The sequence below is a fragment of the Salmo trutta genome, unplaced genomic scaffold (assembly GCF_901001165.1).
Source record: "Salmo trutta unplaced genomic scaffold, fSalTru1.1, whole genome shotgun sequence".
Classification (NCBI taxonomy): Eukaryota; Metazoa; Chordata; class Actinopteri; order Salmoniformes; family Salmonidae; genus Salmo; species Salmo trutta.
Genome location: NW_021823104.1, coordinates 697460 through 721347, shown reverse-complemented (window position 1 = coordinate 721347; position 23888 = coordinate 697460). Strand labels below are relative to the sequence as shown.

The 23888-nt window shown below is 44.9% G+C and overlaps 1 pseudogene; it reads left to right on the top strand.

Moving 5' to 3' along the window:
• The first annotated feature begins 1103 nt into the window (after positions 1–1103).
• Positions 1104–23068, top strand: LOC115188899 (monocyte to macrophage differentiation factor 2-like; annotated as a pseudogene).
• Positions 23069–23888: the final 820 nt, after the last annotated feature.

Genomic DNA, 23888 nt, shown 5'->3' with positions numbered 1-23888 from the left:
GGTCACATACACACGGTTAGCAGGTGTTAATGCGAGTGTAGTGAAATGCTTGTGCTTCTAGTTCCAACAGTGCAGTAATATCTAACAAGTAATCTAACAATTCCCAACAACTACCTTATACACACACATCTAAAGGGGTGAATGAGAATATGTACATGTAAGTATATGGATGGTATAAAATACAGTAAATACATATGAGCAATGTAAGATATGTAAACATTATTAAAGTGGCGTTATTTAGTGGCATTGTATAAAGTGACAAGTGATCCATTTATTAAAGTGGCCCGTGATTGGGTCTTAATGTAAGCAGCAGCCTCTCTGAGTAGGTATGGGTAAAAGTGACTTGGCAATCAGATGGATAATAAACAGAGTAGCAGCAGCGTATGTGAATCCCTCCCTCCCTCCCTCTCCCTCTCTCCCTCCCTCTCCCCCTGGCTCTCTCCCTCTCTCTCTCTCTGTCTCTCTCCCTCTCTCTCCCTCCCTCTCTGTCTCCCTCTCTCTCTCTCTCTCTCTCTCTCTCTCGCCCCCTCTCACCCCCCCTCCCTCCCTCTCTCCCTCCCTCTCTCTCTCTCTCCCTCCCTCCCTCTCGCCCCCTCTCACCCTCCCTCCTCTCCCTCCCTCTCTCTCTCTCTCCTCCCTCCCTCTCTCTCTCTCTCCTCTCTCTCTCTCTCTCTCCCTCTCTCTCCCTCCCTCCCTCTCTCTCCTCTCTGTCCTCTTCCCTCTCTCTCCCTCTCTCCCCACCTCCCTCCCTCTCTCCCTCCCTCCCTCTCTCCCTCTCTCCCTCCCTCCCTCCCTCCCTCCCTCTCTCTTCCCCCTGGCTCTCTCCCTCTCTCTCTCTGTCTCTCTCCTCTCTCTCCCTCCCTCTCTGTCTCCCCCTCCCTCCCTCCCTCCCTCCCCTCCCTCCCTCCCTCCCTCCCTCTCTCTCTCTCTCTCTCCTCTCTCTCTCTCTCTCCTCTCCTCTCTCTCTCTCTCTCTCTCTCTCTCTCTCTCTCCCTCCCTTCTCTCCTCTCTCTCTCTCTCTCTCTCTCTCCCTCTCTCTCTCTCCCTTCCTCTCCCCCTCTCTCCCCCTCCCTCCCTCCCAGTGTGGGCTCCTGTTTGTGTTCAGATGCCCAGGGTAATCCGTTGCGGCCTCGCTAGTTGATAGCTGAGAACAGTAACGGGGCCGAGTGAAACCGTTAAATACATGTTGTCGCCGGTATGGACTTTAAGAAGAGCCGATATGGAAGGTAGGCAGAATATTATTCTAGACAGAGGAATTAATATTACTCTGATAAAGGGACGTTTTATTCAACTACTTAGCTAATATTGTTGTTTGTTGGTTAGTTGACAGTTGGGGTTGGGTTGGTTGATGGTTGGAGTTAGGTTGGTTGATGGTTGGGGTTGGGTTGGTTGATGGTTGGGGTTGGGGTTGGTTGATGGTTGGGTTGGTTGATGGTTGGGGTTGGGTTGGTTGATGGTTGGGGTTGGGTTGGTTGATGGTTGGGGTTAGGTTGGTTGATGGTTGGGGTTGGGTTGATTGATGGTTGGGGTTGGGTTGGTTGATGGTTGGGGTTGGGTTGGTTGATGGTTGGGTTGGTTGACGGTTGGGGTTGGGTTGGTTGGGGTTAGGTTGGTTGGGTTAGGGTTAGGTTGGTTGATGGTTGGGGTTAGGTTGGTTGATGGTTGGTTGATGGTTGGGGTTGGGTTGGTTGATGGTTGGGGTTGGGTTGGTTGATGGTTGGTTGATGGTTGGGGTTGGGTTGGTTGATGGTTGGGGTTGGGTTGGTTGGGGTTGGTTGATGGTTGGGGTTAGGTTGGTTGATGGTTGGTTGATGGTTGGGGTTGGGTTGGTTGATGGTTGGGGTTGGGTTGGTTGGGGTTGGTTGATGGTTGGGGTTGGGTTGGTTGGGGTTGGTTGATGGTTGGGGTTAGGTTGGTTGATGGTTGGTTGATGGTTGGGGTTGGGTTGGTTGATGGTTGGGGTTGGGTTGGTTGGTTGATGGTTGGAGTTAGGTTGGTTGATGGTTGGGGTTGGGTTGGTTGATGGTTGGGGTTGGGTGTCTGATAGCTGATGTGAAGCCATGTGCACCGATGCGCTTGGGGACAAGTGTGTGTGCGTGTGTGTGTGCGTGTGTGTGTGTGTGTGTGTGTGTCTTGCCACTAGCAGGATTCAGAAACAGATCCTCTGAGATGTAAAGATCTGGTGGACCAGACGCCACGTCTGATACTCAGCATTACTAACATTCTGTTCATTCTGTTCACTGCTGCAGATTATAGGTCCCCATTCTAACGCAACAAGCAGAATGAGAGAGAGAGAGAGCAGGTGAAAGTTCAAGCCCAGTCGAGGTAGACAGCCAACCCACTATGGAGGTAGAGAGAGGGGGAGGGAAAGAGAGAGGAGGAGAGGGGGAAGATGGAGGTAGAGAGAGGGAGAGGGGGAGAAGATGGAGGTAGAGAGAGGGAGAAGAGAGAGAGAGCAGGTGAAAGTTCAAGCCCAGTCGAGGTAGACACAGCCACCCCACTATGGAGGTAGAGAGAGGGGGAGGGAAAGAGAGAGGGAGAGAGGGGGAAGATGGAGGTAGAGAGAGGGAGAGAGGGGGAGGGAAAGAGATAGGGGGAGAGGGGGAAGATGGAGGTAGAGAGAGGGAGAGAGGGGGAAGGAAAGAGAGAGGGAGAGAGGGGGAAGATGGAGGTAGAGAGAGGGAGAGAGGGGGAGGGAAAGAGAAAGGGGGAGAGTGGGAAGATGGAGGTAGAGAGAGGGGGTGATGGTGAAGATGGAGGTAGAGAGAGGGGGAGAGGGGGAAGATGGAGGTAGAGAGAGGGAGAAGATGGAGGTAGAGAGAGAGGGAGAGAGGGGGAGGGAAAGAGAGAGGGAGGGGGAGATATGGGCAGAGTTGGAGGCAGAGTGCCCCTCTTTTGGAGGATAACAATGCTTTCTCTGATCAGAGCCTTTGTCCCTTCAGGCTCACTGAGACACACACACACACACACACACACACACACACACACACACACACACACACACACACACACACACACACACACACACCACTCTGCTACTGAAGAGATACTGGTACTGTAGGCTTTTGCTCCAGCCCTGCTCTAATAACTCAGTTTACAAATCAGCACCTCTCACCACCTTTATGAGCTGAATAAGGCCTGTTAGAGCAGCCTCCACATCCTGTATCTCTCTAGGTAACTAAAACCTTTATGAGCTGAATAAGGCCTGTTAGAGCAGCCTCCACATCCCGTATCTCTCTAGGTAACTAAAACCTTTATGAGCTGTATAAGGCCTGTTAGAGCAGCCTCCACATCCTGTATCTCTCTAGGTAACTAAAACCTTTATGAGCTGAATAAGGCGTGTTAGAGCAGCCTCCACATCCTGTATCTCTCTAGGTAACTAAAACATTTATGAGCTGAATAAGGCGTGTTAGAGCAGCCTCCACATCCCGTATCTCTCTAGGTAACTAAAACCTTTATGAGCTGAATAAGGCGTGTTAGAGCAGCCTCCACATCCTGTATCTCTCTAGGTAACTAAAACCTTTATGAGCTGAATAAGGTGTGTTAGAGCAGCCTCCACATCCCGTATCTCTCTATGTAACTAAAACCTTTATATGGGGAAATGGATCATCTTATACATCAAAATGGTAGAAATGGATTTAGAGAAAATACTGAAACAGATTTAGAGAAAATACTGAAATGGATTTAGAGAAAATACTGAAACGGATTTAGAGAAAATACTGAAACAGATTTAGAGAAAATACTGAAACGGATTTAGAGAAAATACTGAAAGGGATTTAGAGAAAATACTGAAAGGGATTTAGAGAAAATACTGAAAGGGATTTAGAGAGAATACTGAAAGGGATTTAGAGAAAATACAAACAGATTTAACACAATGTGTGGAATGACGCAACTAACCAAACAACATGGAAGTAAATAGCTACCCTGAACCCCGTCACACAGCTTCTGCTCGTGGGACTCTGTGTGGAATCAGCTGTCCTGGCGTCACTACCCTGAAACCTGCGGTGTGTGTGTGTGTGTGTGTGTGTGTGTGTGTGTGTGTGTGTGTGTTGATTTATGAAATGTGGTTTCATAACATGTCCAGATGTGCCTCTCTCTGTAAACTGGGATTGAGAGAGATTTACTGCTGATTAAAGACACACACACACACACACACACACACACACACACACACACACACACACACACACACCTCACACACACACACACACACACACTAGCATGGGCTGCTATGCATAGAGCCAGAGTTAGGTTTTAAGGTGGATGTCAGAGCTCAGCAGTACCTGACAGTACTTATAGAGGCCAGGAGACACATTAAACAGTCAGGATCCTGGTTGTGTGGTCCAGGTTCATGAATGGCAGAGTTCAGCAGTATCCTGGTTGAATGGCAGAGTTCAGCAGTATCCTGGTTGAATAGCAGAGTTCAGCAGTATCCTGGTTGAATGGCAGAGTTCAGCAGTATCCTGGTTGAATGGCAGAGTTCAGCAGTATCCTGGTTGAATGGCAGAGTTCAGCAGTATCCTGGTTGAATGGCAGAGTTCAGCAGTATCCTGGTTCATGAATGGCAGAGTTCAGCAGTATCCTGGTTGTGTTCAGCAGTATCCTGGTTCATGAATGGCAGAGTTCAGCAGTATCCTGGTTGAATGGCAGAGTTCAGCAGTATCCTGGTTGAATGGCAGAGTTCAGCAGTATCCTGGTTGAATAGCAGAGTTCAGCAGTATCCTGGTTGAATGGCAGAGTTCAGCAGTATCCTGGTTGAATGCCAGAGTTCAGCAGTATCCTGGTTGAATGGCAGAGTTCAGCAGTATCCTGGTTGAATGGCAGAGTTCAGCAGTATCCTGGTTGAATGGCAGAGTTCAGCAGTATCCTGGTTGAATGGCAGAGTTCAGCAGTATCCTGGTTGAATAGCAGAGTTCAGCAGTATCCTGGTTGAATGGCAGAGTTCAGCAGTATCCTGGTTCATGAATGGTAGAGTTCAGCAGTATCCTGGTATGAATGGTAGAGTTCAGCAGTATCCTGGTTGAATGGCAGAGTTCAGCAGTATCCTGGTTGAATGGCAGAGTTCAGCAGTATCCTGGTTGAATGGCAGAGTTCAGCAGTATCCTGGTTGAATGGCAGAGTTCAGCAGTATCCTGGTTGAATGGCAGAGTTCAGCAGTATCCTGGTTGTGTTCAGCAGTATCCTGGTTGTGTTCAGCAGTATCCTGGTTGTGTTCAGCAGTATCCTGGTTGTGTTTTCCAGGTTCATGAATGGCAGAGTTCAGCAGTATCCTGGTTGTGTTCAGCAGTATCCTGGTTGTGTTCAGCAGTATCCTGGTTGTGTTCAGCAGTATCCAGGTTGTGTTCAGCAGTATCCTGGTTGTGTTCAGCAGTATCCTGGTTGTGTTCAGCAGTATCCAGGTTGTGTTCAGCAGTATCCAGGTTGTGTTCAGCAGTATCCTGGTTGTGTTCAGCAGTATCCAGGTTGTGTTCAGCAGTATCCAGGTTGTGTTCAGCAGTATCCAGGTTGTGTTCAGCAGTATCCTGGTTGTGTTCAGCAGTATCCAGGTTGTGTTTTCCAGGTTCATGAATGGCAGAGTTCCATCCAGTAAGAGATATCGACTTACAGACTACGAACACGCTGCCAACTGTGCCACACATGGAGTGAGTTACACACACAACCTATCTACAGATTCATCTCTTTATCTCTGGTTCTACCCATAATGCCTTGTTTACCCATGATCCTCCACAGCTCTGGATCATCCCCAGCCTGGTGGGCGGGTCTGTACTCTACTTCCTGTCTGTGGACCAATGGCAGGCTGCTGCTGCCTGGTTGTACGGGGCGGGGCTTAGTGGTCTATTCATCTCCTCCACTCTGTTTCACACCGTGGCCTGGAAGATCAGACACCTCCGGTTAGTATCTCTGATCAGACACCTCCGGTTAGTATCTCTGATCAGACACCTCCGGTTAGTATCTCCGATCAGACACCTCCGGTTAGTATCTCTGATCAGACATCTCTCCGATCAGACACCTCCGGTTAGTATCTCTGATCAGACACCTCCGGTTGGTATCTCTGATCAGACACCTCCGGTTAGTATCTCTGATCAGACACCTCCGGTTGGTATCTCCGATCAGACACCTCCGGTTAGTATCTCTGATCAGACACCTCCGGTTAGTATCTCTGATCAGACACCTCCGGTTGGTATCTCCGATCAGACACCTCCGGTTGGTATCTCCGATCAGACACCTCCGGTTAGTATCTCCGATCAGACACCTCCGGTTAGTATCTCCGATCAGACACCTCCGGTTAGTATCTCCGATCAGACACCTCCGGTTAGTATCTCCGATCAGACACCTCCGGTTAGTATCTCCGATCAGACACCTCCGGTTAGTATCTCCGATCAGACACCTCCGGTTAGTATCTCCGATCAGACACCTCCGGTTAGTATCTCTGATCAGACACCTCCGGTTAGTATCTCTGATCAGACACCTCCGGTTAGTATCTCTGATCAGACACCTCCGGTTAGTATCTCTGATCACACACCTCCGGTTAGTATCTCTGATCAGACACCTCCGGTTAGTATCTCTGATCAGACACCTCCGGTTAGTATCTCTGATCAGTATCTCTGATCAGACACCTCCGGTTAGTATCTCTGATCAGACACCTCCGGTTAGTATCTCTGATCAGACACCTCCGGTTAGTATCTCTGATCAGACACCTCCGGTTAGTATCTCTGATCAGATACCTCCGGTTAGTATCTCTGATCAGACACCTCCGGTTAGTATCTCTGATCAGACACCTCCGGTTAGTATCTCTGATCAGACACCTCCGGTTAGTATCTCTGATCAGACACCTCCGGTTAGTATCTCTGATCAGACACCTCTGTCTTTATTTCAAATTGAATTTAAGGGGCTTTATTGGTGTGGGAAAGGTATGTTTACATTGCCAAAGCAAGTGAAACAGATAAACAAAAGTGAAATAAACAATAAAAACTGAACAGTAAACATTACACTCACAGAAGTTCCAAAGGAATAGAGAGACATTTCAGATGTCATGTCATGTCTACAGTGTCGTAACGATGTGCAAATAGTTAAAGTCCAAAAGGGAAAATAAATCAACATAAATATGGGTGTTATTTACAATGGTGTTTGTTCTTCACTGGTTGCCCTTTTCTTGTGACAACAGGTCACAAATCTTCCTGCTGTGATGGCACACTGTGGTATTTCACCCATTAGATATGGGAGTTTATCAAAATTGGATTTGTTTTCTAATTCTTTGTGTATCTGTGTAATCTGAGGGAAATATGTGTCTCTAATATGGTCATACATTTGGGCAGGAGGTTAGGAAATGCAGCTCAGTTTCCACCTCATTTTGTGGGCAGTGTTGCACATAGCTTGTCTTCTCTTGAGAGCCATCAGTGACCTTTCTCAATAGCAAGGCTATGCTCACAGTACATAGTCAAAGCATCTGTTAAGTTTGGGTCAGTCACAGTGGTCAGGTATTCTGCCTCTGTGTACTCTCTGTTTAGGGCCAAAGAGCATTCTTGTTTGCTCTGTTTTTTTGTTAATTCTTTCCAAAGTAAATATATTTTTTGTTTTCTCATGATTTGGTTGTTGGGTCTAGTTGTGTTGTTGTCCTGGGGCTCTGTGGGGTGTGTTTGTGTTTGTGAACAGAGCCCCAGGACCAGCTTGCTTAGGGGACTCTTCTCCAGGTTCATCTCTCTGTAGGTGATGGCTTTGTTATGGAAGGTTTGGGAATAGCTTCCTTTTAGGTGGGTGTAGAATTTAACGTTTTTTTTCTGGATTATGATAATTAGCGGCTATCGGCCTAATTCTGCTCTGCGTTATTTGGTGTTTAAACGTTGTCTGTCTGGATTATTTTAGTGTTCCCCAATACTGAAGGATCCTGGTCCTCTATGTTCTGAGAGTCTGTCAGTGTTCCCCAATACTGAAGGATCCTGGTTGTCTGGTCCTCTATGTTCTGAGAGTCTGTCAGTGTCCCCAATACTGAAGGATCCTGGTCCTCTATGTTCTGAGAGTCTGTCAGTGTTCCCAATACTGAAGGATCCTGGTCCTCTATGTTCTGAGAGTCTGTCAGTGTCCCCAATACTGAAGGATCCTGGTCCTCTATGTTCTGAGAGTCTGTCAGTGTTCCCCAATACTGAAGGATCCTGGTCCTCTATGTTCTGAGAGTCTGTCAGTGTTCCCCAATACTGAAGGATCCTGGTCCTCTATGTTCTGAGAGTCTGTCAGTGTCCCCAATACTGAAGGATCCTGGTCCTCTATGTTCTGAGAGTCTGTCAGTGTTCCCCAATACTGAAGGATCCTGGTTGTCTATGTTCTGAGAGTCTGTCAGTGTTCCCCAATACTGAAGGATCCTGGTTGTGAGAGTCTGTCAGTGTCCCCAATACTGAAGGATCCTGGTCCTCTATGTTCTGAGAGTCTGCCAGTGTTTCCCAATACTGAAGGATCCTGGTCCTCTATGTTCTGAGAGTCTGCCAGTGTTTCCCAATACTGAAGGAACAGATCCTGGTTGTCTGGTCCTCTATGTTTTTTTTTCTTATTCATTTACAGTTATAATCAAACCATTTTTCATTATTTGTCTTTTTTGGATTGTCGTTAAGATCGGAGCACAGATAACGGGATCACAGGAAAAGTAGTGACAGATTTCTTCGTAACATCATCGTTAGCCGACGCAGTGACCAGGTGGCCACGGCTCATGGAGCGCGTCACCGCGCACGCAGAGAACACCTCTGGGGAAACTCTGTGCTCTCTCATCGGGAATCCCTACAGAGAACACCTCTGGGGAAACTCTGTGCTCTCTCATCGGGAATCCCTACAAGTGACGGCTTAGATGAAACCCCTAGAGATGGAGACACGACAGGCCATACACTCTCACCTGGCAAGTTATTCCCAAGGATAACGTCGATACCCTCGATAGGCAACGAAGGATGCACCCCCACAACAACCTCACCTTTCACCAGTTCAGAATCCAACATCAGTTAATGTAATGGAACTGACAGAGTTCAAACCTATTCCCCTAATTAGAACACTATTCCCCTAATTAGAACACTATTCCCCTAATTACTATTCCCCTAATTAGAACACTATTCCCCTAATTAGAACACTATTCCCCTAATTAAAACACTATTCCCCTAATTAGAACACAATTCCCCTAATTACTATTCCCCTAATTAGAACACTATTCCCCTAATTACTATTCCCCTAATTAGAACACTATTCCCCTAATTAGAACACTATTCCCCTAATTAGAACACTATTCCCCTAATTACTATTCCCCTAATTAGAACACTATTCCCTGAATCAGTCTCAGCAGAGAAGGGTAACAGACTACAGAAAACGACTCAGAGGAACCTGTGTCCCAGGATCTTCAATGGCACTGGGTCGTTACTTCCTAACAGAGACGCTAAAACCCTCCGTAATGAAAGGTAAACGATCTGGATCGATTGGGCCTTTCACCTGCCCCTGGGCCTGAGACGGAGTGACGGGAGTGAACTGATGTGGGACAGGCGCTGCTAACGCCATAGGCTTATGTTTAACTTTAGCGTGAGTACTGAATTTACTTTTAGCCCTGAGAACAGGACGTTTGTTTTTCCAATGATCGGAACCCTGACAGTAGTGACACTCTTGACTGAAGTCAGCGTTACCACGGCAGCCAGGCTCAACCCCTAGATGAATGAAACTCTGCCCGTGAACCAGAGAGTCTGAGTGGGCGGGGCCCAAATCTCTCCGAACTGTCACGGTGAGCGCTACTGGTGGAGAAGTCAGGTGCAGGAGAAGTCAGATGCAGGAGGAGTCAGGGTGCAGGAGGAGTCAGGTGCAGGAGGAGTCAGGTGCAGGAGAAGTCAGGTGGAGAAGGAGTCAGGTGCAGAAGGAGTCAGGTGCAGGAGGAGTCAGGTGCAGGAGGAGTCAGATGCAGGAGAAGTCAGATGCAGGAGAAGTCAGGTGCAGGAGGAGTCAGGTGCAGGAGGAGTCAGATGCAGGAGAGCAGAGAGTTGTGAACAGGCACACACTTTATTTAGGCAGAGGCAATAAAACAGACAGACGCCACTGCGTCAAAACCTCCAGCCAAAGGTAAAAGTGCAAGGCGCGAAACAGTCACAAAAAATTAGCAAATGTTACAATAAACAACCTTCGTGAAATACCACAGAAATAACGGACAAAAACCCAGCCTGGCGCGTACACACGAAACACGTAACAATTACAATATCACACAAAGACATGGAGGGGAACAGCGGAATAAATACATGCAGTGTGATTAGGGAATGAAAACCAGGTGTGCAGGGAACAAGACAAAACAAATGGATACATGAAAAATGGAGTGGCGATGGCTAGAAAGCCGGTGACATCGACCGCCGAACGCCGCTCGAACAAGGAGAGGAGCCGACTTCGGCGGAAGTCGTGACAGTACCTCCCCCTTGATGCGCGACTCCAGCGGCGACGGTGGAACTCCCTCAGCAGTTCAGGGTCCAACACATCCGCCACCGGAACCCAGCACCTCTCCTCCGGACCGTACCCCTCCACCCCTCCCACGGGTCCACCTCCCACTCCGACGTCTCGAATCCATGATGGAACGAACAGAGTACGCCGGGGCCCCCTCGATGTCCAGAGGGGGTGGAGGAACCTCCCGCACCTCAGATTCCTGGAGTGGACCAACCACCACCGGCCTGAGGAGAGACACATGGAACGAGGGGTTAATACAGTAATCGGGGGGAAGCTGTAACCTGTAACACACCTTGTTCAGTCTCCTCAGGACTTTAAATGGCCCCACAAACCACGGGCCCAGCTTCCGGCAGGGCAGGTGGAGGGGACAGATTTCGGGTCGTTAGCCAGACCCGGTCCCCCGGTGTGAACACCAGGGCCTCACTGCGGTGACGGTCTGCGCCCACTTACCTGGCGCAGCGCAGCACGCTGAAGGTGGACATGGGCGGCGTCCCATGTTTCCTCCGCACGCCGGAACCAGTCGTCCACCGCAGGAGCCTCGGTCTGACGCTGATGCCAAGGAGCCAGAACTGGCTGATACCCCAATACACACTGGAAGGGGGTAAGGTTAGTGGAGGAGTGGCAGAGCGAGTTCTGGGCCATCTCTGCCCAGGGCACGAACGCTGCCCACTCCCCCGGCCAGTCCTGGAAATAGAACCTTAGAAACCTACCCATATCCTGGTTTACTCTCTCCACCTGCCTGTTACTCTCTGGGTGAAAACCTGAGGTAAGGCTGACTGAGACCCCCAGTTGTTCCATGAACGCCTTCCAGACCCTCGACGTGAACTGACGACCCCGATCAGACACTATCTCCTCAGGTACCCCGTAGTGCCGGAAGACGTGTGTAAACAAGGCCTCCGCAGTCTGTAGGGCCGTAGGGAGACCGAGCAAAGGGAGGAGACAGCAGGACTTAGCTTGCGTACCACCTACTCAACAGCCAGTGTAATCCCGTGGCGTGATATTCAAATACCTTAGAAATGCTATTACTTCAATTTCTCAAACATATGACTATTTTACACCATTTTAAAGACAAGACTCTCGTTAATCTAACCACACTGTCCGATTTCAAAAAGGCTTTACAACGAAAGCAAAACATTAGATTATGTCAGCAGAGTACCCAGCCAGAAATAATCAGACACCCATTTTTCAAGCTAGCATATAATGTCACATAAACCCAAACCACAGCTAAATGCAGCACTAACCTTTGATGATCTTCATCAGATGACACCCCTAGGACATTATGTTATACAATACATGCATGTTTTGTTCAATCAAGTTCATATTTATATAAAAAAACAGCTTTTTACATTAGCATGTGACTAGCATGTGACTAGCATTCCCACCGAACACTGCCGGTGAATTTACTAAATTACTCACGATAAACGTTCACAAAAAACATAACAATTATTTTAAGAATTATAGATACAGAACTCCTCTATGCACTCGCTATGTCCGATTTTAAAATAGCTTTTCGGTGAAAGCACATTTTGCAATATTCTCAGTAGATAGCCCGGCATCACAGGGCTAGCTATTTAGACACCCAGCAAGTTTAGCACTCACCAAAGTCAGATTTACTATAAGAAAAATGTTATTACCTTTGCTGTTCTTCGTCAGAATGCACTCCCAGGACTTAACAAATGTTGGTTTGGTCCCAAATAATCCATTGTTATATCCAAATAGCGGCGTTTTGTTCGTGCGTTCAAGACACTATCCGAATGGTAAAGAAGGGTGATGAGCACGGCGCATTTCGTGACAAAAAAAATCTAAATATTCCATTACCGTACTTCGAAGCATGGCAACCGCTGTTTAAAATCAATTTTTATGCCATTTTTCTCGTAAAAAAGCGATAATATTCCGACCGGGAGTGGTGGTTTTCGTTCAAAGAGAGGGAAAATAAAAACATCTCGTGCCCTCGTGCACAAGCCCCAGTCTAATGGTCCTCTGACAGGCCACTATCCAAACGCGCTAATGTGTTTCAGCCTGGGGCTGCCTCAATCTTTCAGCTTTTTCCCGGGTTCTGAGAGCCTATGGGAGCTGTAGGAAGTGTCACGTTACAGCAAAGATCCTCAGTCTTCAATAAAAAGAGCCAAGATGAACAACAACTTGTCAGACAGGCCACTTCCTGTTCAGAATCTTCTCAGGTTTTTGCCTGCCATATGAGTTCTGTTATACTCACAGACACCATTCAAACAGTTTTAGAAACTTTAGGGTGTTTTCTATCCAAAGCCAATAATTATATGCATATTCTAGTTACTGGGCAGGAGTAGTAACCAGATTAAATCGGGTACGTTTTTTATCCGGCCGTGTAAATACTGCCCCCTATCCCCAACAGGTTAAGGAAATCTACTGATAGGTGCGACCACGGCCGTTGTGGAACGGGTAAGGGTTGTAACTTACTTCTGGGCAGGTGCCTAGGAGACTTGCACTGGGTGCACACCGAGCAAGAGGAAACATAAACCCTCACGTCCTTTGCCAAGGTGGACCACCAGTACTTCCCAGTTAGACAGCGCACCGTCCGACCGATCCCCGGATGACAAGAGGAGGGTGACGTGTGGGCCCAATAGATCAACTGGTCATGGACAGCAGACGGGATGTACAGACGCCCAGCGGGACACTGGACGGGAGCGGGCTCTGTACGCAACGCCAGTTCAATGTCCGCGTCCAGCTCCCACATGACCGGCGCTACCAGGAGTATGGGAGTCTGATCCATGGGCCGCTCCTCTGTGTCATACAGCCGGGACAGTGCGTCTGCCTTCATATTCTGGGAACCTGGTCTGTAGGACAGGGTAACCACAAAACAGGTAAAGAACATGGCCCACCTTGCCTGACGAGGATTCAGTCTCCTCGGATGTACTCCAGGTTGCGGTGGTCAGTCCAGATGAGAAAAGGTTGTTTAGCCCCCTCAAGCCAATGTCTCCACGCCTTCAAAGCTTTAACCACAGCCAACAGCTCCCGGTCCCCCACATCATAGTTCCGCTCTGTCAGGCTGAGCTTCTTCGAGAAGAAAGCACAGGGGCGGAGCTTCGGTGACGTGCCCGAGCGCTGAGAGAGCACAGCTCCTATCCCAGCCTCGGACGGGTCCACCTCCACTATGAACGCCAAAGAGGGATCCGGATGGGCCAGCACGGGAACCGAGGTAAACAGAGCTCTCAGGTGCCCAAAAGCCCTGTCCGCCTCAGCCGACCACTGCAACCGTACAGGACCCCCCTTCAGCAGTGAGGTAATAGGAGCAGCCACCTGGCCAAAACCCCGGATAAATCTCCGGTAGTAATTGGCAAACCCTAAAAACCGCTGCACCTCCTTTACCGTGGTTGGAGTCGGCCAATTACGCACGGCTGAAATGCGGTCACTCTCCATCTCCACCCCTGAAGTGGAAATGCGGTATCCTAGGAAGGAGACGGACTGTTGGAAGAACAGGCATTTCTCAGCCTTGACGTACAGGTCATGCTCCAACAGTCATCCAAGTACCTTGCGCACAAGGGACACATGCTCAGCGCGTGTAGCGGAGTATATCAGAATGTCATCTATATACACCACTACACCCTGCCCGTGCAGGTCCCTGAAGATCTCGTCCACAAAGGATTGGAAGACTGATGGAGCGTTCATCAACCCGTACGGCATGACGAGGTACTCATAATGCCCTAAAGGTGGTACTAAACACCGTCTTCCACTCGTCTCCCTCCTGAATACGCACCAGGTTGTACTCGCTCCTGAGATCCAGTTTAGTGAAGACGCGCGCCCGTGCATTGACTCAATCGCAGTGTCGATGAGAGGTAGCGGGTAACTGTACCTCACCGGGATTTGATTGAGTCCTCGATAGTCAATGCACGGGCGTAAACCTCCATCCTTCTTCTTCACAAAAAATAAACTCGTGGTGGCGGGTGAAGTGGAGGACCAAATGTACCCCTCACGCAGGAATCAGAGGCATATGTCTCCATAGCCGCCGTCTCTGCTTGCGACAGGGGATACACATGACTCCTGGGAAGTGCTGCGTCTACCAGGAGATTTATCGCACAATCCCTCCGTCAATGGGGTGGTAATTGTGTCGCCTTATGTTTACAGAAGGCGAGAGCCAAATCAGCATATTCTGGGGGGATGCGCACGGTGGAGACCTGGTCTGGACTTTCCACCGTAGTAGCACCAACGGAAACCCCTACACACCTCCCCGAGCACTCTCGCGAACACCCCGTGAGAGCCCTCTGTTGCCATGAAATGGTGGGGTCATGATGAGCTAAGTCGTACCAGAGTGGGAGGGTCATCGCAGAGTGGGAGGGTCATCACAGTATAATAACTGTGTGTGTAATAACTGTGTGTATAATAAATGTGGTGTGTGTGTATAATAACTACGTAATAACTGTACAATAACTATAATAACTGTGTGTACAATAACTGTATAATAACTTTAATACCTGTGTGTATAACTGTATAATAACTGTTTATAATAACTGTATATTAACTGTATATTAACTGTATAATAACTGTTTATAATAACTGTTTATATTAACTGTATAATAACTGTTTATAATAACTGTATAATAACTATATTAACTGTATATTAACTGTATAATAACTGTTTATAATAACTGTATATTAACTGTATATTAACTGTATAATAACTGTTTATAATAACTGTATAATAACTGTATATTAACTGTATAATAACTGTATAATAACTGTTTATATTAACTGTATAATAGCTGTATAATAACAGTTTATAATAACTGTATAATAACCGTTTATAATAACTGTATAATAACTGTATATTAACTGTATACTAACTGTATAATAACTTTGTTTGTGTATAATAACCGGGAGTAATAGCGGCGTGTATAATAGCCGTTATTAATAACTGTGTATAATAACTTTATAATAACTGTGTGCATAACAACTTTGTTTGTGTATAATAACTTTGTTTGTGTATAATAACAGTTTATAATACCTGTGTGTGTAATAACTGTGTGTGTAATAACTGTGTGTGTGTGTAATAACTGTATGTGTGTGTAATAACTGTGTGTAATAACTGTGTGTGTAATAACTGTGTGTAATAACTGTGTGTGTAATAACTGTGTGTGTATAATAACTGTGTGTGTGTAATAACTGTGTGTGTGTAATAACTGTGTGTGTAATAACTGTGTGTATAATAACTGTGTGTGTGTAATAACTGTGTGTGTGTGTAATAACTGTGTATAATAACTGTGTGTAATAACTGTGTGTGTAATAACTGTGTGTAATAACTGTGTGTGTGTAATAACTGTGTGTGTGTAATAACTGTGTGTAATAACTGTGTGTAATAACTGTGTACAATAACTGTGTGTGTGTAATAACTGTGTGTGTAATAACTGTGTGTAATAACTGTGTGTGTGTAATAACTGTGCCTATAATAACTGTGTGTGTGTAATAACTGTGTGTGTGTAATAACTGTGTGTGTAATAAATGTGTGTAATAACTGTGTGTGTGTAATAACTGTGTGTGTGTAATAACTGTGTGTAATAACTGTGTGTAATAACTGTGTGTGTAATAACTGTGTGTATAATAACTGTGTGTGTAATAACTGTGTGTGTAATAACTGTGTGTGTAATAACTGTGTGTATAATAACTGTGTGTGTAATAACTGTGTGTATAATAACTGTGTATAATAACTGTGTGTGTAATAACTGTGTGTGTAATAACTTTGTGTATAATAATTGTGTGTATAATAACTGTGTGTATAATAACTGTGTGTAATAACTGTGTGTAATAACTGTGTGTAATAACTGTGTGTGTAATAACTGTGTGTGTAATAGCTGTGTGTATAATAACTGTGTATAATAACTGTGTGTGTAATAACTGTGTGTAATAACTGTGTGTAATAACTGTGTGTATAATAACTGTGTGTAATAACTGTGTGTATAATAACTGTGTGTAATAACTGTGTGTAATAACTGTGTGTGCAATAACTGTGTGTATAATAACTGTGTGTGTAATAACTGTGTGTAATAACTGTGTGTATAATAACTGTGTGTAATAACTGTGTGTAATAACTGTGTGTAATAACTGTGTGTGTAATAACTGTGTGTGTAATAACTGTGTGTAATAACTGTGTGTAATAGCTGTGTGTGTAATAACTGTGTGTGTAATAACTGTGTGTAATAACTGTGTATAATAACTGTGTATAATAACTGTGTGTGTAATAACTGTGTGTAATAACTGTGTGTAATAACTGTGTGTATAATAACTGTGTGTGTAATAACTGTGTGCGTAATAACTGTGTGTGTAATAACTGTGTGTAATAACTGTGTGTATAATAACTGTGTGTGTAATAACTGTGTGTATAATAACTGTGTGTAATAACGGTGTGTAATAACTGTGTGTGTAATAACTGTGTGTATAATAACTGTGTGTAATAACTGTGTGTGTAATAGCTGTGTGTGTAATAACTGTGTGTGTAATAACTGTGAAATAACTGTGTGTAATAACTGTGTGTAATAACTGTGTGTGTAATAACTGTGTGTATAATAACTGTGTGTGTAATAACTGTGTGTAATAACTGTGTGTATAATAACTTTGTGTATAATAATTGTGTGTATAATAACTGTGTGTATAATAACTGTGTGTAATAACTGTGTGTGTAATAACTGTGTGTGTAATAACTGTGTGTATAATAACTGTGTGTATAATAACTGTGTGTAATAACTGTGTGTAATAACTGTGTAATAACTGTGTGTATAATAACTGTGTGTAATAACTGTGTGTAATAACTGTGTGTAATAACTGTGTGTGCAATAACTGTGTGTATAATAACTGTGTGTGTAATAACTGTGTGTAATAACTGTGTGTATAATAACTGTGTGTAATAACTGTGTGTAATAACTGTGTGTAATAACTGTGTGTGTAATAACTGTGTGTGTAATAACTGTGTGTGTAATAACTGTGTGTAATAGCTGTGTGTGTAATAACTGTGTGTGTAATAACTGTGTGTAATAACTGTGTATAATAACTGTGTATAATAACTGTGTGTGTAATAACTGTGTGTAATAACTGTGTGTAATAACTGTGTGTATAATAACTGTGTGTGTAATAACTGTGTGCGTAATAACTGTGTGCGTAATAACTGTGTGTATAATAACTGTGTGTGTAATAACTGTGTGTATAATAACTGTGTGTAATAACGGTGTGTAATAACTGTGTGTGTAATAACTGTGTGTATAATAACTGTGTGTAATAACTGTGTGTGTAATAGCTGTGTGTGTAATAACTGTGTGTGTAATAACTGTGTAATAACTGTGTGTAATAACTGTGTGTAATAACTGTGTGTGTAATAACTGTGTGTATAATAACTGTGTGTGTAATAACTGTGTGTATAATAACTTTGTGTATAATAATTGTGTGTATAATAACTGTGTGTATAATAACTGTGTGTAATAACTGTGTGTGTAATAACTGTGTGTGTAATAGCTGTGTGTATAATAACTGTGTATAATAACTGTGTGTGTAATAACTGTGTGTATAATAACTGTGTGTATAATAACTGTGTGTAATAACTGTGTGTATAATAACTGTGTGTAATAACTGTGTGTAATAACTGTGTGTAATAACTGTGTGTGTAATAACTGTGTGTAATAACTGTGTGTGTAATAACTGTGTGTGTAATAACTGTGTGTGTAATAACTGTGTGTGTAATAACTGTGTGTAATAACTGTGTGTAATAACTGTGTGTAATAGCTGTGTGTGTAATAACTGTGTGTGTAATAACTGTGTGTAATAACTGTGTATAATAACTGTGTGTAATAACTGTGTGTATAATAACTGTGTGCGTAATAGCTGTGTGCGTAATAACTGTGTGTGTAATAACTGTGTGTAATAACTGTGTGTATAATAACTGTGTGTGTAATAACTGTGTGTATAATAACTGTGTGTGTAATAACGGTGTGTAATAACTGTGTGTGTAATAACTGTGTGTATAATAACTGTGTGTAATAACTGTGTGTGTAATAGCTGTGTGTGTAATAACTGTGTGTGTAATAACTGTGTGTAATAACTGTGTAATAACTGTGTGTAATAACTGTGTGTAATAACTGTGTGTGTAATAACTGTGTGTATAATAACTGTGTGTGTAATAACTGTGTGTAATAACTGTGTGTATAATAACTGTGTGTAATAACTGTGTGTATAATAACTGTGTGTAATAACTGTGGTCTCTCTACAGTATAGTGGAGCAGCGTTTCCACATGCGACATGTGTGACACATGTGGCCATCTACTTCTTCATTGCTGCTTCCTACACCCCCTGGTAGGTGTGTGTGTGTGTGTGTGCACCCCCTGGTAGGTGTGTGTGTGTGTACCCCCTGGTAGGTGTGTGTGTGTGTGTGTGTGTCAACATAAACGGGCGTATCAGGAGAGGGAGCATGGAAATCAAACCGCTAATTGGGCAGATTTGTTGCACTCAAGACCGTTTTGTGGCTGCGCCTGTGAGAGCATTTTAGCTAAGCCTAACCCTTTTCCTAAACTTAACCTCATTCTCCTAACCTGCTACATTAGTCCTCCTAACTTGCAACGTTAATTCTCCTAACCTGCTACGTTAATTCTCCTAACCTGCTACGTTAATTATCCTAACCTGCTACGTTAATTCTCCCTAACCTGCTACGTTAATTCTCCTAACCTGCTACGTTAATTCTCCTAACCTGCTACGTTAATTCTCCTAACCTGCTACGTTAATTCTCCTAACCTGCCACGTTAATTCTCCTAACCTGTTACGTTAATTCTCCTAACCTGCACCGTTAATGATCCTAACCTGTTACGTTAATTCTCCTAACCTGCTACGTTAATTCTCCTAACCTGCTACGTTAATTCTCCTAACCTCCTACGTTAATTCTCCTAACCTGCCACGTTAATTCTCCTAACCTGCTACAGTACGTTAATGATCCTAACCTGCTACGTTAATTCTCCTAACCTGCTACGTTAATTCTCCTAACCTGCTACGTTAATTCTCCTAACCTGCTACGTTAATGATCCTAACCTGTTACGTTAATTCTCCTAACCTGCTACGTTAATTCTCCTAACCTGCCACGTTAATTCTCCTAACCTGCCACGTTAATTCTCCTAACCTGCCACGTTAATTCTCCTAACCTGCCACGTTAATTCTCCTAACCTGCTACGTTAATTCTCCTAACCTGTTACGTTAATTCTCCTAACCTGCTACGTTAATTCTCCTAACCTGCTACAGTACGTTAATTCTCCTAACCTGCTACGTTAATTCTCCTAACCTGCTACGTTAATTCTCCTAACCTGCTACGTTAATTCTCCTAACCTGTTACGTTAATTCTCCTATCCTGCTACGTTAATTCTCCTAACCTGCTACGTTAATTCTCCTAACCTGCTACGTTAATTCTCCTAACCTGCCACGTTAATTCTCCCAACCTGCCACGTTAATTCTCCTAACCTGCTACGTTAATTCTCCTAACCTGCTACGTTAATTCTCCTAACCTGCTACGTTAATTCTCCTAACCTGCTACGTTAATGATCCTAACCTGCTACGTTAATTCTCCTAACCTGCTACGTTAATTCTCCTAACCTGTTACGTTAATTCTCCTAACCTGCTACGTTAATGATCCTAACCTGCCACGTTAATTCTCCTAACCTGCTATGTTAATTCTCCTAACCTGCAACGTAAACGAAGCATCATTATCGCTACACAGGAACTGACCAATGAAAACGCGTTAACAAACAAAAAACAACGTCGCTCAATCAAAACTGTCTGACCAATCACATCCAGACAGAAAAGAGAAATAGGCAAAAGAACATTTCGATTTAGAGCAATAAAGAAATGGAATAAATTAACTGAGCAAACCAGAAACCTTTCAATATATACATTTAAACATTATTTGAAACCAATTTAAATATAATACACAGAAATGTTGTGGGATTACAGTAGATGAAGAATTCATATTTTTTAGATTGATTATTTATTGGTTTATTACGTTAGTATATTATGTATGTTTGTAATAGTGTGTTATATGTGAAAATGTGTTCGTATATAAATTGTATTTTAATATTTAAGGACTCTTGGAAGATTAGTCCAAATGGGGACTAAAAGAGATCCAAATAAAATCAAATCAAATCACAGAGCGCTGATGTTACACCCACTTATTCCACCAATCCCACGGTCACTCACCTTCCATATGAAGCTTCCCGTACCTGAGACAGAAAGAGTTGGGTCCATGGCCATGTGTTTCCAGGTTAATACTGAAGGAGTTGGGTCCATGGTCATGTGTTTCCAGGTTAATACTGAGGGAGTTGGGTCCATGGTCATGTGTTTCCAGGCTAATACTGAGGGAGTTGGGTCCATGGTCATGTGTTTCCAGGTTAATGCTGAGGGAGTTGGGTCCATGGTCATGTGTTTCCAGGTTAATAATGAGGGAGTTGGGTCCATGGCCATGTGTTTCCAGGTTAATACTGAGGGAGTTGGGTCCATGGCCATGTGTTTCCAGGTTAATACTGAGGGAGTTGGGTCCATGGTCATGTGTTTCCAGGTTAATAATGAGGGAGTTGGGTCCATGGCCATGTGTTTCCAGGTTAATACTGAGGGAGTTGGGTCCATGGCCATGTGTTTCCAGGTTAATACTGAGGGAGTTGGGTCCATGGTCATGTGTTTCCAGGTTAATACTGAGGGAGTTGGGTGTTTCCAGGTTAATACTGAGGGAGTTGGGTGTTTCCAGGTTAATAGTGAGGGAGTTGGGTCCATGGTCATGTGTTTCCAGGTTAATGCTGAGGGAGTTGGGTGTTTCCAGGTTAATTCTGAGGGAGTTGGGTGTTTCCAGGTTAATACTGAGGGAGTTGGGTCCATGGTCATGTGTATCCAGGTTAATGCTGAGGGAGTTGGGTGTTTCCAGGTTAATGCTGAGGAAGTTGGGTCATGTGTTTCCAGGTTAATGCTGAGGGAGTTGGGTCATGTGTTTCCAGGTTAATGCTGAGGGAGTTGGGTCCATGGTCATGTGTTTCCAGGTTAATGCTGAGGGAGTTGGGTCATGTGTTTCCAGGTTAATGCTGAGGGAGTTGGGTCCATGGTCATGTGTTTCTAGGTTAATGCTGAGGGAGTTGGGTCCATGGTCATGTGTTTCCAGGTTAATACTGAGGGAGTTGGGTCCATGGTCATGCGTTTCCAGGTTAATACTGAGGGAGTTGGGTGTTTCCAGGTTAATGCGGAGGGAGTTGCGTCCGTGGTCATGTGTTTCCAGGTTAATGCTGAGGGAGTTGGGTGTTTCCAGGTTAATGCTGAGGGAGTTGGGTGTTTCCAGGTTAATGCTGAGGGAGTTAGGTGTTTCCAGGTTAATGCTGAGGGAGTTGGGTGTTTCCAGGTTAATACTGAGGGAGTTGGGTGTTTCCAGGTTAATAATGAGGGAGTTGGGTGTTTCCAGGTTAATGCTGAGGGAGTTGGGTGTTTTCAGGTTATTGCTGAGGGAGTTGGGTGTTTCCAGGTTAATGCTGAGGGAGTTGGGTGTTTCCAGGTTAATGCTGAGGGAGTTGGGTGTTTCCAGGTTAATGCTGAGGGAGTTGGGTGTTTCCAGGTTAATGCTGAGGGAGTTGGGTGTTTCCAGGTTAATGCTGAGGGAGTTGGGTGTTTCCAGGTTAATACTGAGGGAGTTGGGTGTTTCCAGGTTATTGCTGAGGGAGTTGGGTGTTTCCAGGTTAATGCTGAGGGAGTTGGGTGTTTCCAGGTTAATGCTGAGGGAGTTGGGTGTTTCCAGGTTAATGCTGAGGTTGTTGGGTGTTTCCAGGTTAATGCTGAGGGAGTTGGGTCCGTGGTCGTCTCACATGCGGTGGATTATCTGGATCATGGCGGTTATCGGCTCCACATATGTCTACTACTTCCACGAGAGGTACCACACACACACGCACGCACGCACACACACTCGCACACACACACGCACACACACACTCGTACACACACGCACGCACACACACACACTCACACTCTCGCACACACGCACACACACACTCGTATACACACACGCACGCACACACACTCGCACGCACACACACACTCGCACGCACACACACACTCGCACACGCACACACGCACACACACACACACACCACTATCCCTGACGTTAATGATCTGAGGTGATGTCACTCCCTGCAGGTATAAACTGGTGGAGTTACTAGGATACGTGGCCATGGGGGCGGGGCCTGCACTGGTCATCCTGTCCATGGTAACACACACACACACACACACACACACACACACACACACACCAATTGATCGTCCAGGAACATTTACCTAAAGTCAATGTTCCAACTTTCAAAGTAGTTTATCCCCTAAGCCCTGATCGTGTGTGTGTGTGTGTGTGTGTGTGTGTGTGTGTGTGTGTGTGTGTGTTGCAGGCGGACACGGCAGGTTTGTGTGAGCTGGCGGTGGGCGAGATTTTCTACGTAGTGGGTGTGGCCTTCTTTAAGAGCGATGGAGTCGTCCCATTCGCTCACGCCATCTGGCACCTGTTCGTTGCCATGGGAGCAGCTACACACTACTACGCTATCTGGAGACACCTGTACACACCTGGACACTGAGAGAGAGACACACACACACACACACACACACACACACACACACACACACACACACCTAGTGGTAGTGGTAGTAGTAGTAATAGTAGTAGTAGTAGTAGTAGTAGTAGTAGTAGTACCACAGTTACCAATATGCTGGAAACAGGCTTTGATTAAATAATGCCTGCATGTTCCACACCAGAAGGATATCTCTGTCTGTCCAATTAGAGACAGAAATCAGTTAACTACCAGAAGGATCTCTGTCCAATTAGAGACAGGAATCAATGAACTACCAGAAGGATCTCTCTCTCTGTCCAATTAGAGACAGGAATCAATGAACTACCAGAAGGATCTCTGTCCAATTAGAGACAGGAATCAATGAACTACCAGAAGGATCTCTCTCTCTGTCCAATTAGAGACAGGAACCAATGAACTACCAGAAGGATCTCTCTGTCTGTCCAATTAGAGACAGAAATCAGTTAACTACCAGAAGGATCTCTCTCTCTGTCCAATTAGAGACAGGAATCAATGAACTACCAGAAGGATCTCTCTCTCTGTCCAATTAGAGACAGGAATCAATGAACTACCAGAAGGATCTCTCTCTCTGTCCAATTAGAGACAGGAATCAATTAACTACCAGAAGGATCTCTCTGTCTGTCCAATTAGAGACAGGAATCAATGAACTACCAGAAGGATCTCTGTCCAATTAGAGACAGGAATCAATGAACTACCAGAAGGATCTCTCTCTCTGTCCAATTAGAGACAGGAATCAATGAACTACCAGAAGGATCTCTCTCTCTGTCCAATTAGAGACAGGAATCAATGAACTACCAGAAGGAAGACCTGACCTGCACTACAGTCAACCTCTTTATACTGACACCTTTAAGG